General features: G+C 38.9%; 1 protein-coding gene across 2 annotated transcripts in view; it reads left to right on the top strand.

Annotated features, from left to right (window-relative positions):
• Window positions 1-2,582, top strand: part of tbxa2r (thromboxane A2 receptor) — a 43,928-nt gene extending 41,346 nt beyond the window's left edge. For both annotated transcript variants that reach the window (XM_061975985.2, XM_061975986.2), the window contains one exon: window positions 1-2,582. This exon is cut by the window's left edge and continues 524 nt beyond it. The gene's annotated coding sequence lies outside the window, so the exon portion shown is untranslated.
• Window positions 2,583-15,000: the final 12,418 nt, after the last annotated feature.

The raw sequence follows: 15,000 nt of genomic DNA, 5'->3' as shown, positions 1-15,000 counted from the left end.
CACTAAACTAAAGGACATTGTATGTCGAGTTCTTTTTTCAAATTTGTTGCTAAGCAGAAAGCTGCTCCATTGGAAACTCAGACCAGAGGGCTTTGCTGCCCCACCAAAAGGGCAAGGAGAGTTGGCAGTAGGGGTGTCCTGATTCGACATTGATATAGATCCGATATCAGCAGAAAAATGAGTAAAGTGGAACATCGATTTAAGAACTTTGGTGCAACAGTTGATATTCTAGTTTCAAGCATGTTTTACTCAATATACTGTAGGTCATAAAATCTCAGCAACAAGCTGTAATATCTTACTGAGATCATTTAGGACCAAAACCCTTGAAACAAGTAAAACACTCTAACATAAAATCTGCTTAGTGAGAAGAATTATCTTATCAGACAGAAAATAAGCAAATATCACCTTTATTTGAGATATTTAATCTTACTTAGATTTCAGTTTTTGCAGTGCAGCCATACATTGTGTGGGGTGACAGAACCGGAACGCTGACGGTTCGCCACTTACGGCGCCCCGTAAAAGGTGGGAGAAGGTGGACGTGGGCGGTGAGTACAAAAAAAAGTTGATCCCAAATTAGGCTCCCACAGGGGTGGGGCTCAGTTTGGGGCCAGGAAAATAAAATCAATAGCCATGATGACCACACACCGAAACCACGAGACTTGCAACAGGCAGGGATGTACAAACCTCATAGGCTACAAGAAGACAGCAGCTACACAACAGCTAAACATACAAAGGACACAAGCTACATGCAGGCTGTGAATCTTTGGGCACCACACGATTCGATTCCATACGATTCTTGGTGTAACGATTCGATTCAGAATCAGTTCTCGATTCAAAACGATTCTCGGATTAAAATCAATACTTATTTTGTAATAACATTGGGTGCTAGTTCTATGATTAACTACATTCCTCCATGAAATAGATAAACAGTCTGATACATTTCTATATTACTTAAAAGAAAACTGATTTTGTTTAATAAAATTCTACCCATACATTTTTTTTTATCGATTTTTTATTTTTGTTGTATTTTTATCGATTAAAGGTCGCTACAAATAAGAATCGTGATGCATTCAAAAATCGTTTTCTTTTGTTTTTTGCTGTCTAAAATAGCACATTTGTCAATATAACAAGTATTAAATAATTGCATATTACTTACACATTAAAAGTCTCCAAGGCAGAAGTGTATTAGAAAGTATCCAGTAACAAATGTGTCTGCATCATTTAACGTCTGCGTCATGAGCTTAACTTAATGAATTAATGTGGCCACTTGGTATCGCCAAAACAAATTGCCACTCTACTTCAGTTTAAAGACAGCATAAGTCCATTACAAATGGTTAATAATAAATTGGTTAGTGTTTTTCATACGTGCCATAGTTCTGCTGAATTACATTCCACACTACAAAATAATAAAAGTGTGTATGATTCACGCTGATATGATATCGGATCAATATCGTATTGGACAATACTCAAGGCTTAAATGTCGGGAAAAATATGTATCTGGACACCCCTAATTGGCCGTAACACGATCAAATAAAGTCAGACAACACTAATTAGCGACAATTAGCGGCTCATTGTTCTGTATTAAATAGAAGTACGTTTCTTACACAATGGATCCAGCATATTATAGCCCTCTTTGCAAAGTTGCCACTGTACTGTAAACATATACCGTATTTTTCGGACTATAAGTCGCAGTTTTTTTTCATAGTTTGGCCGGGCTCCAGTGCGACTTATATATGTTTTTTTCCTTCTTTATTATGTATTTTCAGCAGGTGCGACTTATACGCCGCAAAATACGGTAATCTATTTATATAAAAAATTATCAAGTTGCTATTTACTGTTGCAAGTATGCATGATTGTAATAAATGCATTTAATAAATGTGAATGTAGCATGACTAATGTTAGGGAAACAGGCTCATACTGTATGCATGTTTTCTTCCAATACCAAAGTATTTCTATGACTGAATATGCTATATTTGGGCCTAATGTTCTCATTTCATATCAAATTCAGCTAAGTGTTAATTCTCCTGCTGACTTTTTTGTGGTTCAGCATTTGCCGACCGTGAAAATGTCTATATTGTGCCACTAAAAGAGACTTAGTACCTTTGACATTAATATCTCAGAAAACATGCCTTTGGCCGAGGAAATATGTGTGTTGGAAGTGGTAAACAGCTTTTCGTGGCACGTTATATTAACCCGATAAATCCCTGTGTGAGGGTTCAGACAGGGAAGATTTAGGCCTGTCGTTACCTGCAAACAGCCTGTGTTTTGGAGACTAGAAATCATTTCCATGATCTCAAATAACGAGATTTGTAAGAGAGCTAAGCACTGTTAAGCCACACTACAGTTTGTGGAGAATAATGTTGTTATATTGTGTTATGTCCGACTTCAAATAGAGCTGTGTATTGCAGTGCATGTACTAAGTGATGCCTATTAAAGACCGCACACTGAGATTATTCCGTTTGTTTGTGTCCGTGAAATGCATAAACTGATATCAAGTGTTTTATTCTGGATTTGAGATATGTTTGAGTTCACTCATATACAAAGTGCCTAAGCATGTACCCATATGCAAATTTCATACCACTGTTATTGTGACCAAAATTATCACAGGTATCATTATTATCAAGGTCTTATTGAATACACTCAGAAAGTACTTTTGACCAACTCTAGATAGACTTAGAAAGCCCACTTGCATGTTTTGTGTTTTTATGCTTCATTGATTGAGTTGTCTGGCGGGTGTTGTGGCATCCTATTCTATTCAGCGGTCCTTGAAAGCACCGTAATAACACCTCGGCCTCGTATTCCTCTGAGTATAAGTATAACACTGTGCTAAGATAACGTGCACAATTGAATAGCTTAGTTGCTCAGACATCAATGTGTTTATATACGTTTAGATTGTTTATGTTGTTTCTTAATGGGGAAAGACATTATTGCCTCTTGTATTCATGTTAAAGGGGAACATTATCACCAGACCTATGTAAGCGTCAATATATACCTTGATGTTGCAGAAAAAAGACCATATATTTTTTTAACCGATTTCCGAACTCTAAAGGGGTGAATTTGGGCCAATTAAAAGCCTTTCTAATATTCGCTCTCGGAGCGATGACGTCACATCGGGAAGCAATCCGCCATTTTCTCAAACAACGAGTCAAATCAGCTCTGTTATTTTCCGTTTTTTCGACTATTTTCCGTACCTTGGAGACATCATGCCTCGTCGGTGTGTTGTCGGAGGGTGTAACAACACGAACAGGGACGGATTCAAGTTGCACCAGTGGCCCAAAGATGCGAAAGTGGCAAGAAATTGGACGTTTGTTCCGCACACTTTACCGACGAAAGCTATGCTATGACAGAGATGGCAAGAATGTGTGGATATCCTGCGACACTCAAAGCAGATGCATTTCCAACGATAAAGTCAAAGAAATCTGCCGCCAGACCCCCATTGAATCTGCCGGAGTGTGTGAGCAATTCAGGGACAAAGGGCCTCGGTAGTACGGCAAGAAATGGCGGCAGTTTGTTCCCGCAGACGAGCGAGCTAAACCCCCTGGATGTCTTGGCTCACAGCGTCCCTTATGCCACCGAAGATGATCAAGAGAAGAATATCGACCCTAGCTTCCCTGGCCTGCTGACATCAACTCCAAAACTGGACAGATCAGCTTTCAGGAAAAGAGAGCGGATGAGGGTATGTCTACAAAATATATTAATTGATGAAAATTGGGCTGTCTGCACTCTCAAAGTGCATGTTGTTGCCAAATGTATTTCATATGCTGTAAACCTAGTTCATAGTTGTTAGTTTCCTTTAATGCCAAACAAACACATACCAATCGTTGGTTAGAAGGCGATCGCCGAATTCATCCTCGCTGGCTGTCGTGTCGTTTTCGCTTGCATACGGTTCAAACCAATATGGCTCAATAGCTTCAGTTTCTTCTTCAATTTCGTTTTCGCTACCTGCCTCCACACTACAACCATCCGTTTCAATACATGCGTAATCTGTTGAATCGCTTAAGCCGCTGAAATCCGAGTCTGAATCCGAGCTAATGTTGCTATAGCTTGCTGTTCTATGCGCCATGTTTGTTTGTGTTGGCTTCACTATGTGACGTCACAGGAAAATGGACGGGTGTATATAACGATGGTTAAAATCAGGCACTTTGAAGCTTTTTTTAGGGATATTGCGTGATGGGTAAAATTTTGAAAAAAACTTCGAAAAATAAAATAAGCCACTGGGAACTGATTTTTAATAGTTTTAACCCTTCTGAAATTGTGATAATGTTCCCCTTTAACATTTAAGCTAACGAGCTAGCATCGGTCAGTCCGAGAGTTTATCAAAGTAAATGTTTTTTTGGTCAATTTGATTCAAAACAGTGTTAATACTAACTATCAGGAGTGTTACCGCGGTTATCATTATTACCGTTTATCATTACATCCCCTATATGTGTCGAAGTAAAACTTCAGCGTAAAACTGATGTGAAACAGTTAAAAAGCTAAAGGTAACAATAAAGATGATGATAAACCGCAGTAAAATTTAAGACGGTTAATAAAGTTTAAAATTTTAAAGATCGAAAAACTATGTGTCAAAATAATTGTATTTAAGTTATCACAAAACTTTGTGTTACATGGAGTTCAGCTCGCCCTGCGAGAGGACAAAAGCTGTCTTTGATCCTACCAAGCAAAAGGCTTGTAAAACTCCACTATGTAGGATGGGGAGCAACATGAAGGTGTCGGTTTATTTGATGTATTGTAATCCACAGGAAGATTTTGTCTTTACCCGAGATCTACAAAGCGGAGAGGAGGCAGGGCCTGCCCTCCCTCCAGGCACCTTTTCTTTGAACTGTTTTACGACCTTTTCTTTGAACTGTTTTGTAATCAAAGGCGATGGCTCTTTATGACCCCCTTCCCTTAGAAACAGCTGTTGCCACGTAATCAGGGAAAGTCCAAATAAAAAAGCAGGCGTACAATCTTACTTCAGAGCGTGGTGGAACTGTACAAAGAGTACAGTCGAGACGTTTCTCCTCAATTGAGCTAAATTGAATTATGTCTCTGTTTAATTCCTTGCTTCTTGTCTTGTTTAATAGATGTCATCAGAGTTTGAACCTGACATCATGATTGATTGCTGCACAAACTCAGTCATTCTGCTCATTTCATTCTGCTAATCGCTTGTTAGCTTAAATGCTAACATGAATACAACAGACATTACCGTCTTACCCCATTACAAACGTCATACCCCAATCTAAACTTATACAAACACAATGCTGTATGAACAACTAAGCTCTTTAATTGTGCACAATGAACCAACAGGCTGTGCTCTATTGGCACAACAGGAAGTGACGTCACATAAACAGGAAGTGACTTGCTGACGGATTTGGTAGCTTTGTAAATCGTTTGGTAACAATCGTTGAAAAACACATATATTTGAAAATTAAAACAGAAGATGGTAAACATATTTGAACACTCAAATCAAAATATTATGGCTTTTAAGAAGCCGGAAAATACTTAATATTTATTCTGCCAAAGAGTGTGTTAATAATTGTTTTTAATACAACTCGGTTAAACAATTTTTTGTGGGTATAAGTACTTTTTGAGCACATGCATGATAATAAGGATAATTGTGATCTTATTTTCACCGCGATAATGATAACTATGATCTTTTTTTAACATGATAATAATGATAACCATGATTATGCTTTTTTTTACAGTAATATGACATTTTTATATCGTTACATCACATCACAAATAACATGGTATTACTCCTCTTTTCCCATTGTAGAGATTGACAAACCTACTTCATGTTGCTGAAGGACTCAAAACAATGTTAAAAATACAGTTGGAACATGTTTACTGTCTGAAGAGCCTCTTGCTGCTTCTTCAATACACAAAAATAAAAAATGTTATAGAATTTTGAGTTTTATTTTTCTAATTCTCCAGGAGCCTTAAACTAAACATTCCCAATCATTGCTTGTTATCAGCAAAAAAACAAAGAAAAACAGCTTCACTTTAGCTTATCAGACTTCCTGATTGTGATCACTTTTCCTGTTGCACTGCTTTACTGCCAGATTCTTTGCAGGCTTATTCAAAAAGGTAAATAAAGAAGAATACAGGAGAGGAAAACAAATATTGGAGTTTTGAGTTATGTAGTAAAATAACACAAATGGTTTCTTACAGTAAACACAATCAGGGACAGCCAACGTTGTGCCCGTGGCCTCCAAGGCCCCCGCACGGAACCAATGATCCTTTGAAAAAATGTTATTTGTACATAGAAAAACAAATACAGTTAAAATCATGGTAATAACAAGGAATAATTCATATAAGAACAATCTCCCATTTAAACTGTCACTCATAAAATGTACTATTTATTATATTCACACAGTTTTTTCTGATTTGACCCATTTGCATGTTTAGAACATAATGGGCCTGATTTACTAAGGATTTTGCATGCACACTGGGGTTTTTACCATGTAAACAATCATTTTCTGCACATTCATGTTACCATGCTCCTACCTGTGAGCGATGTGTTGAACCGGCGGCACATATCTATAATCCGTAATACCTTTTTTTGAATCGCAGAAACAGAAACATATGCACACTGACACTTTGACATTTTACTTTCCACTTTCGCGATTCGTGCGCGTGGCTATGGATCGCATCACCATCGCATTTGTGCGTATGGAATGACTCAAATGCAAAAAAAAAATGCATTTCATGTAAGATATATATAATTAATTAGTAAACTCACCAAGACGTCACCGTGGAGTTATTGAGTCTGTTTAGCTGATTGGAGCGCTAGCTTCCGCAGCTAGTGGGTCCATGACGATGACCTCTGTTTTGTTCGATTAACCGTTTTACTGCCGTGTCACAGAAACAATTAAGGTACAAACCCCGTTTCCATATGAGTTGGGAAATTGTGTTAGATGTAAATATAAACGGAATACAATGATTTGCAAATCATTTTCAACCCATATTCAGTTGAATATGCTACAAAGACAACATATTTGATGTTCAAACTGATAAACCTTTTTTTTTTTGCAAATAATCATTAATTTTAGAATTTGATGCCAGCAACACGTGACAAAGAAGTTGGGAAAGGTGGCAATAAATACTGATAAAGTTGAGGAATGCTCATCAAACACTTATTTGGCACATCCCACAGGTGTGCAGGCTAATTGGGAACAGGTGGGTGCCATGATTGGGTATAAAAACAGCTTCCCAAAAAATGCTCAGTCTTTCACAAGAAAGGATGGGGCAAGGTACACCCCTTTGTCCACAACTGCGTGAGCAAATAGTCAAACAGTTAAAGAACAACGTTTCTCAAAGTGCAATTGCAAGAAATTTAGGGATTTCAACATCTACGGTCCATAATATCATAAAAAGGTTCAGAGAATCTGAAGAAATCACTCCACGTAAGCGGCATGGCCGGAAACCAACATTGAATGACTGTGACCTTCGATCCCTCATACGGCACTTTATCAAAAACCGACATCAATCTCTAAAGGATATCACCACATGGGCTCAGGAACACTTCAGAAAATCACTGTCACTAAATACAGTTTGTCGCTACATCTGTAAGTGCAAGTTAAAGCTCTACTATGCAAAGCGAAAGCCATTTATCAACAACACCCAGAAACGCCGCCGGCTTCTCTGGGCCCGAGATCATCTAAGATGGACTCATGCAAAGTGGAAAAGTGTTCTGTGGTCTGACGAGTCCACATTTCAAATTGTTTTTGGAAATATACGACATCGTGTCATCCGGACCAAAGGGAAAGTGAACCATCCAGACTGTTATCGACGCAAAGTTCAAAAGCCAGCATCTTTGATGGTATGGGGGTGCATTAGTGCCTGCTTATTTCAGCAAGACAATGCCAAGCCACATTCAGCACGTGTTACAACAGCGTGGCTTCGCAAAAAAAGAGTGCGGGTACTTTCCTGGCCCGCCTGCAGTCAAGACCTGTCTCCCATCGAAAATGTGTGGCGCATTATGAAGCGTAAAATACGACAGCGGAGACCCCGGACTGTTGAACGACTGAAGCTCTACATAAAACAAGAATGGGAAAGAATTCCACTTTCAAAGCTTCGACAATTAGTTTCCTCAGTTCCCAATCGTTTATTGAGTGTTGTTAAAAGAAATGGTGATGTAACACAGTGGTGAACATGCCCTTTCCCAACTACTTTGGCATGTGTTGCAGCCATGAAATTCTAAGTTAATTATTATTTGCAAAAAAAAAAAAAAGTTTATGAGTTTGAACATCAAATATCTTGTCTTTGTAGTGCATTCAATTGAATATGGGTTGAAAAGGATTTGCAAATCATTGTTTATATTTACATCCAACACAATTTCCCAACTCATATGGAAACAGGGTTTGTATGTAAATAAAAATTTACAAAATATTTCGTATTGGTATATATCTACGGTTTATAGTCCGGTGAGACTAATACATGGGGGAAAAAATTATTCTATAATGTAGTGGGTTGCGGCTTATATCCCGGTGCTCTTTATAGTCTGGAAAATGCAGTACTTTGCAGATTGCAAACGCAATTGGATATGGTTTAATTGATACAATGAAACACAAATAAGCATATAAAGTCCACTTGTTTTCCCACTCTACTGGTACTTTAAGTGATCCAGCAGGTATAAATTTATAAAAGAAAATTGCTGAATAGACGATCTATCTATTTCTTTTTTTTCTGTCTGTCCAAAATGTTGACACACACACGTAGGACAGATGATCATCGTCTGTCTGTGCACCGTCAGCACAAATCCTTCAGCCGTGTGTGGAAATGACAGTTTGTGCGTCCTTTTAACACATGCTAAATAAATCGCAAAACGGTGATGATTCACATTGCGCGTGCTAAATAATTTGATGATCAGCATATATTTTGCATATTAATGAAGCCAGAGATGCAAAATGGATTGCACGCCTTATTTTGCTCACTGTACAGGCGCAATCCACTTTGCACACTGGAGGTGGGGGAAATTATAGATTTTTAGATGCATCGCAATTCGGACGAATATAAAATCGATTCGTAAATGTCAACAATCGATAATCCATTTATTTATTGTAAATATAGTAATGCAGAGGGTTCTAAAATGTGTCTGACTGCAGCAGGCCACCTCATCGAGAGATCGACCAGCTTCGTTCCAGTTTTGCACACATTTCCATTAATTTAATAAATTTGATGGGAATTAATTCAACTGTTTCTTGTTACAAAAGCACTGTTTTTAAAAGTTGCATGTGGTAAACGCTTATTTAGTGAAACAAAAAGGAATGTAAACCTGCATTGACATACATAAATAAAAGATGCATCAATAATCTATTTTTAATCGGATCGTAGCTCCTGAATCGGAATCGGAATCGAATCGTGAGCTGCCCAAAGATTCCCACCTCTATTGCACACGTTTAGTAGATGCGTGTGCTATCAGGTTTGCATGTGTTTTAGTACACGCTAACCTTAAGTAAATCAGGCCCATTGTATATAAGTTTTGTATACTCAGAACTATTTGTGTACTACCAACCCCGTTTCCATATGAGTTGGGAAATTGTGTTAGATGTAAATATAAACTGAATACAATGATTTGCAAATCCTTTTCAACCCATATTCAATTGAATGCACTACAAAGACAACATATTTGATGTTCAAACTCATCAACTTTATTTTTTTTTTTGCAAATAATAATTAACTTAGAATTTCATGGCTGCAACACGTGCCAAAGTAATTGGGAAAGGGCATGTTCACCTCCGTGTTACATCACCTTTTCTTTTAACAACACTCAAAAAATGATTGGGAACTGAGGAAACTAATTGTTGAAGCTTTGAAAGTGGAATTCTTTCCCATTCTTGTTTTGTGTAGAGCTTCAGTCGTTCAAGAGTCCGGGGTCTCCGCTGTCGTATTTTACGCTTCATAATGCGCCACACATTTTTGATGGGAGACAGGTCTGGACTGCAGGCGGACCAGGAAAGTACTCACACTCTTTTTTTACGAAGCCACGCGGTTGTAACACGTGCTGAATGTGGCTTGGCATTGTCTTGCTGAAATAATCAGGGGCATCCATGAAAAAGACGGCGCTTAGATGGCAGCATATGTTGTTCCAAAACCTTTATGTACCTTTCAGCATTAATGGTGCCTTCACAGATGTGTAAGTTACCCATGTCTTGGGCACTAATGCACCCCCATACCATCACAGATGCTGGCTTTTGAACTTTGCGTCGATAACAGTCTGGATGGTTCGCTTCCCCTTTGGTCCGGATGACACGATGTCTATGTCCAAAAACAATTTGAAATGTGGACTCGTCAGACCACAGAACACTTTTCCACTTTACATGAGTCCATTTTAGATGATCTCGGGCCCAGAGAAGCCGGCGGTGTTTCTGGATGTTGTTGATAAATGGCTTTCGCTTTGCATAGTAGAGCTTTAACTTGCACTTACAGATGTAGCGACCAACTGTATTTAGTGACAGTGGTTTTCTGAAGTGTTCCTGAGCCCATGTGGTGATATCCTTTAGAGATTGATGTCGGTTTTTGATACAGTGCCGTCTGAGGGATCGAAGTTCACGGTCATTCAATGTTGTTTTCCGGCCATGCCACTTACGTGGAGTGATTTCTCCAGATTCTCTGAACCTTTTGATGATATTATGGACCGTAGATGTTGAAATCCCTAAATTTCTTGCAATTGCACTTTGAGAAACGTTGTTCTTAAACTGTTTGACTATTTGCTCACGCATTTGTTGACAAAGTGGTGACCCTCGCCCCATCCTTTCTTGTGAAAGACTGAGCATTTCATGGAAGCTGTTTTTATACCCAATCATGGCACCCACCTGTTCCCAATTAGCCTGCACACCTGTGGGATGTTCCAAATAAGTATTTGATGAGCATTCCTCAACTGTATCAGTATTTATTGCCACCTTTCCCAACTTCTTTGTCACGTGTTGCTGGCATCAAATTTATCTATTATTTGCAAAAAAAAAAAAGTTTATCAGTTTGAACATCAAATATGTTGTCTTTGTAGCATATTCAACTGAATATGGGTTGAAAATGATTTGCAAATCATTGTATTCCGTTTATATTTACATCTAACACAATTTCCCAACTCATATGAAACCGGGTTTGTATAATTTAATTTGTATATTCACATCATAAGTTTGTGTATATCTATACATTTCACTCTATCCATTACATCTAGTTTGTATATTTCTAAATACTCAAATTATTTATTCCATACATACATATACAAATACTGCACACATATTAATGCACTTCTGGATTGGATGTTAAACCACATTTCGTGTATTCTGTTATGCACCTGTAATCACAATATATTGAATCCTAATCCTAATATGCTGTCACATATGCTCCCTGTCAAATGAATATTATTAATTGTTTGAATTATACATAGTTTCAAATATAGACATATTCTCTTTGGAGCCAGTGTCTTCTGCAGCGGGCATTTGTTTGTGGTCTATTTCTTTTGTTATTTACTTTTCTTCTTTTTTTTTTAATAACCCTGTAATGCTCGTCCACTGCAGAGGATGCTGTCTCAGGACAATATACTAAGAATTATATGAATTCAGGACGGTAACGTCAAACAGGTAACGCTCTGAGCCCTTCACATGACTCGATATACAATTAAGTTGAAACCATTCATTAAAGCAGTGGTTCTCAACCTTTTTTCAGTGATGTACCCCCTGTGAATTGTTTTTTAATTCAAGTACCCCCTAATCAGAGCAAATCATTTTTGGTTGAAAAAAAGAGATAAAGAAGTAAAATACAGCACTATGTCATCAGTTTCTGATTTATTAAATTGTATAACAAAATATTGCTCATGTGTAGTGGTCTTTCTTGAACTATTTGGAAAAAAAGATAGGTTTTTATTTATATTTATAAAGGATTTTTGATTTTTTTCCTATTTTTAGAATATTCAAAAAAAATCTCACGTACCCCTTGGCATACCTTCAAGTACCCCCAAGGGTACGCGTACCCCCATTTGGAAACCACTGATCTAAACTATGTGCTGTTTGTTGTTTTATTAAAGTACAACTGCATTTTTGGGGGAAATTTTCACAACATCCACAATGCCTATACGAGACAAAAACACGTCTTTCCCTTTTCTGTGCGTTCTAAACAGTAAAAAACTGCTAGTATGTGGCTGCTAACTATGCAGGTAATGGGAATAAAATCCATTCCACCTGTAAAGCACTCCAAAAAACATACTGTAAGTATGTACATAATGTAGTAACAGGTACATTCACAATAACGTGTCATATTTACAGTATTTCAGTCATTTTAACCCTTGTGTGGTGTTTGGGTCTGTGGGACCCGTTTTCATTTTTTATTAAAAGAATAATGATACAATTAATTCATTTTTCAAACTGAGACTCACTGGCTTTGGCTCATTTTCTGTGAAGAACATATATCAGAATACATATTTAATGACCACACACCATACACCCCCCTACACATTTCTATTACATATAGGGCTGAAACTAACGATTAATTTGATAATAGATTAATCTGTCAATTATTACTTCAATTAATCGATTAATAATCGGATAAAAAAGACAAACTACATTTCTATCCTTTCCAGTATTTTATTGAGAAAAAAAACCAGCATACTGGCACCATACTTATTTTGATTATTGTTTCTCAGCTGTTTGTACATGTTGCAGTTTATAAATAAAGGTTTATAAAAAAATAAAAAAATAAACAATAATAATAATTTTAAAAATAAATAAATAATTGCCTCTGCGAATGCGCATAGCATAGATCCAACGAATCGATGACTAAATTAATCGCCAACTATTTTTATAATCGATTTTAATCGATGTAATCGATTAGTTGTTGCAGCCCTAAGTACATATAAGATGTCCGGGTCCCGCATACACACACACACACACACACACACACACACACACACACACACACACACACACACACACACACACACACACACACACACACACACACACACACACACACACACACACACACACACACACACACACAGCAGGCTGAGACAGGAGGAGGTCAGAGTGTAGGTACACAGACCATCAGAGGGTCAAATGTGCGAGAAAATGAGAGCAGACAGTGTTGACAAACAATGTTGCAACCTGGTGTGGGAACCGCAGGTGCAGAACCACAAAAGAATAATCCCTGTGGGATGCAGAAATTGGCAGAGAAATTTTCCGTGCAACGTTCATATTGTTGTTACTCAGCCAGCGTTTGTGGGTCTGATGGACCCGTTGCATTTTGTGGCTTTTAATGCCTCACAATCAAACACTTTTATGTTAAAATACTGAACAGATGTTTATTGGGATAAGGTAAACATCTGTTCAGTATTTTAACATAAAAATGTTTGATTGTGAGGCATTAAAAGTCAAAAAATGCAACGGGTCCATCAGACCCACAAACGCTGGCTGAGTAACAACAATATGAACATTACACAAGGGTTAAGCATTACCGTAACTTCTTCCCTGGGCGCAACGAACGATACTTTTGTTAACAACACTAGCAAAGAGTGCAATTTCTGTGTTTGATACCACTAACGGCAAACTTTGTGAGAGTCCTGGAGTGTTATCATCCAGCACTATTGCTAAACGTTTAAAAAAAAAACATAAAGTGACTTACAATGTCCGTTTTCACTGGGATGCCGACTGAGGCGATAGTTGTATCTTTCAGCACTTATTGCTCTTCTTTAGCTGCTAAAATCTAAATAAACCTCACTCCTCGGATAAAAAAAAAAAAGCCTCATAGCCATGTTGCGATGCTCGTATGCTGCGTTCTATTGTTTGCTATGAAGTATCAAGTTGATAGCTAGATAATCTAACATGAATTTTTTTCTAATTTAAAGGCAATAGTTCTTTGTTTAATGGCCAATTACATCTAACGTTGTTAGCAGCTCAAGCTCGTGGTCGGAGGAGCAGTCTGAGCAAAAAGGTAGTTCCTTGGTGTTAGCTCTTGCAATAACTATGTCGATATAGCCCGGTTGATATGCAGCATCGCGTGGACATCGGGGGCGGTACCTCTGGATTGGCAGACCGGGGTGGTGGTTCCTCTCTTTAAGAAGGGGAACCGGAGGATGTGTTCTAACTATCGTGGGATCACACTCCTCAGCCTTCCCGGTAAGGTCTATTCAGGTGTACTGGAGAGGAGGCTACACCGGATAGTCGAACCTCGGATTCAGGAGGAACAGTGTGGTTTTCGTCCTGGTCGTGGAACTGTGGACCAGCTCTATACTCTCGGCAGGGTCCTTGAGGGTGCATGGGAGTTTGCCCAACCAGTCTACATGTGTTTTGTGGACTTGGAGAAGGCATTCGACCGTGTCCCTCGGGAAGTCCTGTGGGGAGTGCTCAGAGAGTATGGGGTATCGGACTGTCTGATTGTGGCAGTCCGCTCCCTGTATGCTCAGTGCCAGAGCTTGGGCCGCATTGCCGGCAGTAAGTCGGACACGTTTCCAGTTTTTCTAGGCACAGTCAAGGCGTTGAGGGGATCTGGTTTGGTGGCTGCAGGATTAGGTCTCTGCTTTTTGCAGACGATGTGGTCCTGATGGCTTCATCTGGCCAGGATCTTCAGCTCTCACTGGATCGGTTCGCAGTCGAGTGTGAAGCGACTGGGATGAGAATCAGTACCTCCAAGTCCGAGTCCATGGTTCTCGCCCGGAAAAGGGTGGAGTGCCATCTCCGGGTTGGGGAGGAGATATTGCCCCAAGTGGAGGACTTCAAGTACCTCGGAGTCTTGTTCACGAGTGAGGGAAGAGTGGATCGTGAGATCGACAGGCGGATCGGTGCGGCGTCTTCAGTAATGCGGACGCTGTATCGATCCGTTGTGATGAAGAAGGAGCTGAGCTGGAAGGCAAAGCTCTCAATTTACCGGTCGATCTACGTTCCCATCCTCACCTATGGTCATGAGCTTTGGGTTATGACCGAAAGGACAAAATCACGGGTACAAGCGGCCGAAATGAGTTTCCTCCGCCGGGTGGCGGGGCTCTCCCTTAGAGATAAGGTGAGAAGCTCTGCCATCCGG

This window comes from Nerophis lumbriciformis, linkage group LG14, assembly GCF_033978685.3.
Source record: "Nerophis lumbriciformis linkage group LG14, RoL_Nlum_v2.1, whole genome shotgun sequence".
NCBI classification, from domain to species: Eukaryota; Metazoa; Chordata; class Actinopteri; order Syngnathiformes; family Syngnathidae; genus Nerophis; species Nerophis lumbriciformis.
Note: the sequence above shows the minus strand (reverse complement) of the source record. Positions and strands in the feature narration are given on the sequence as shown.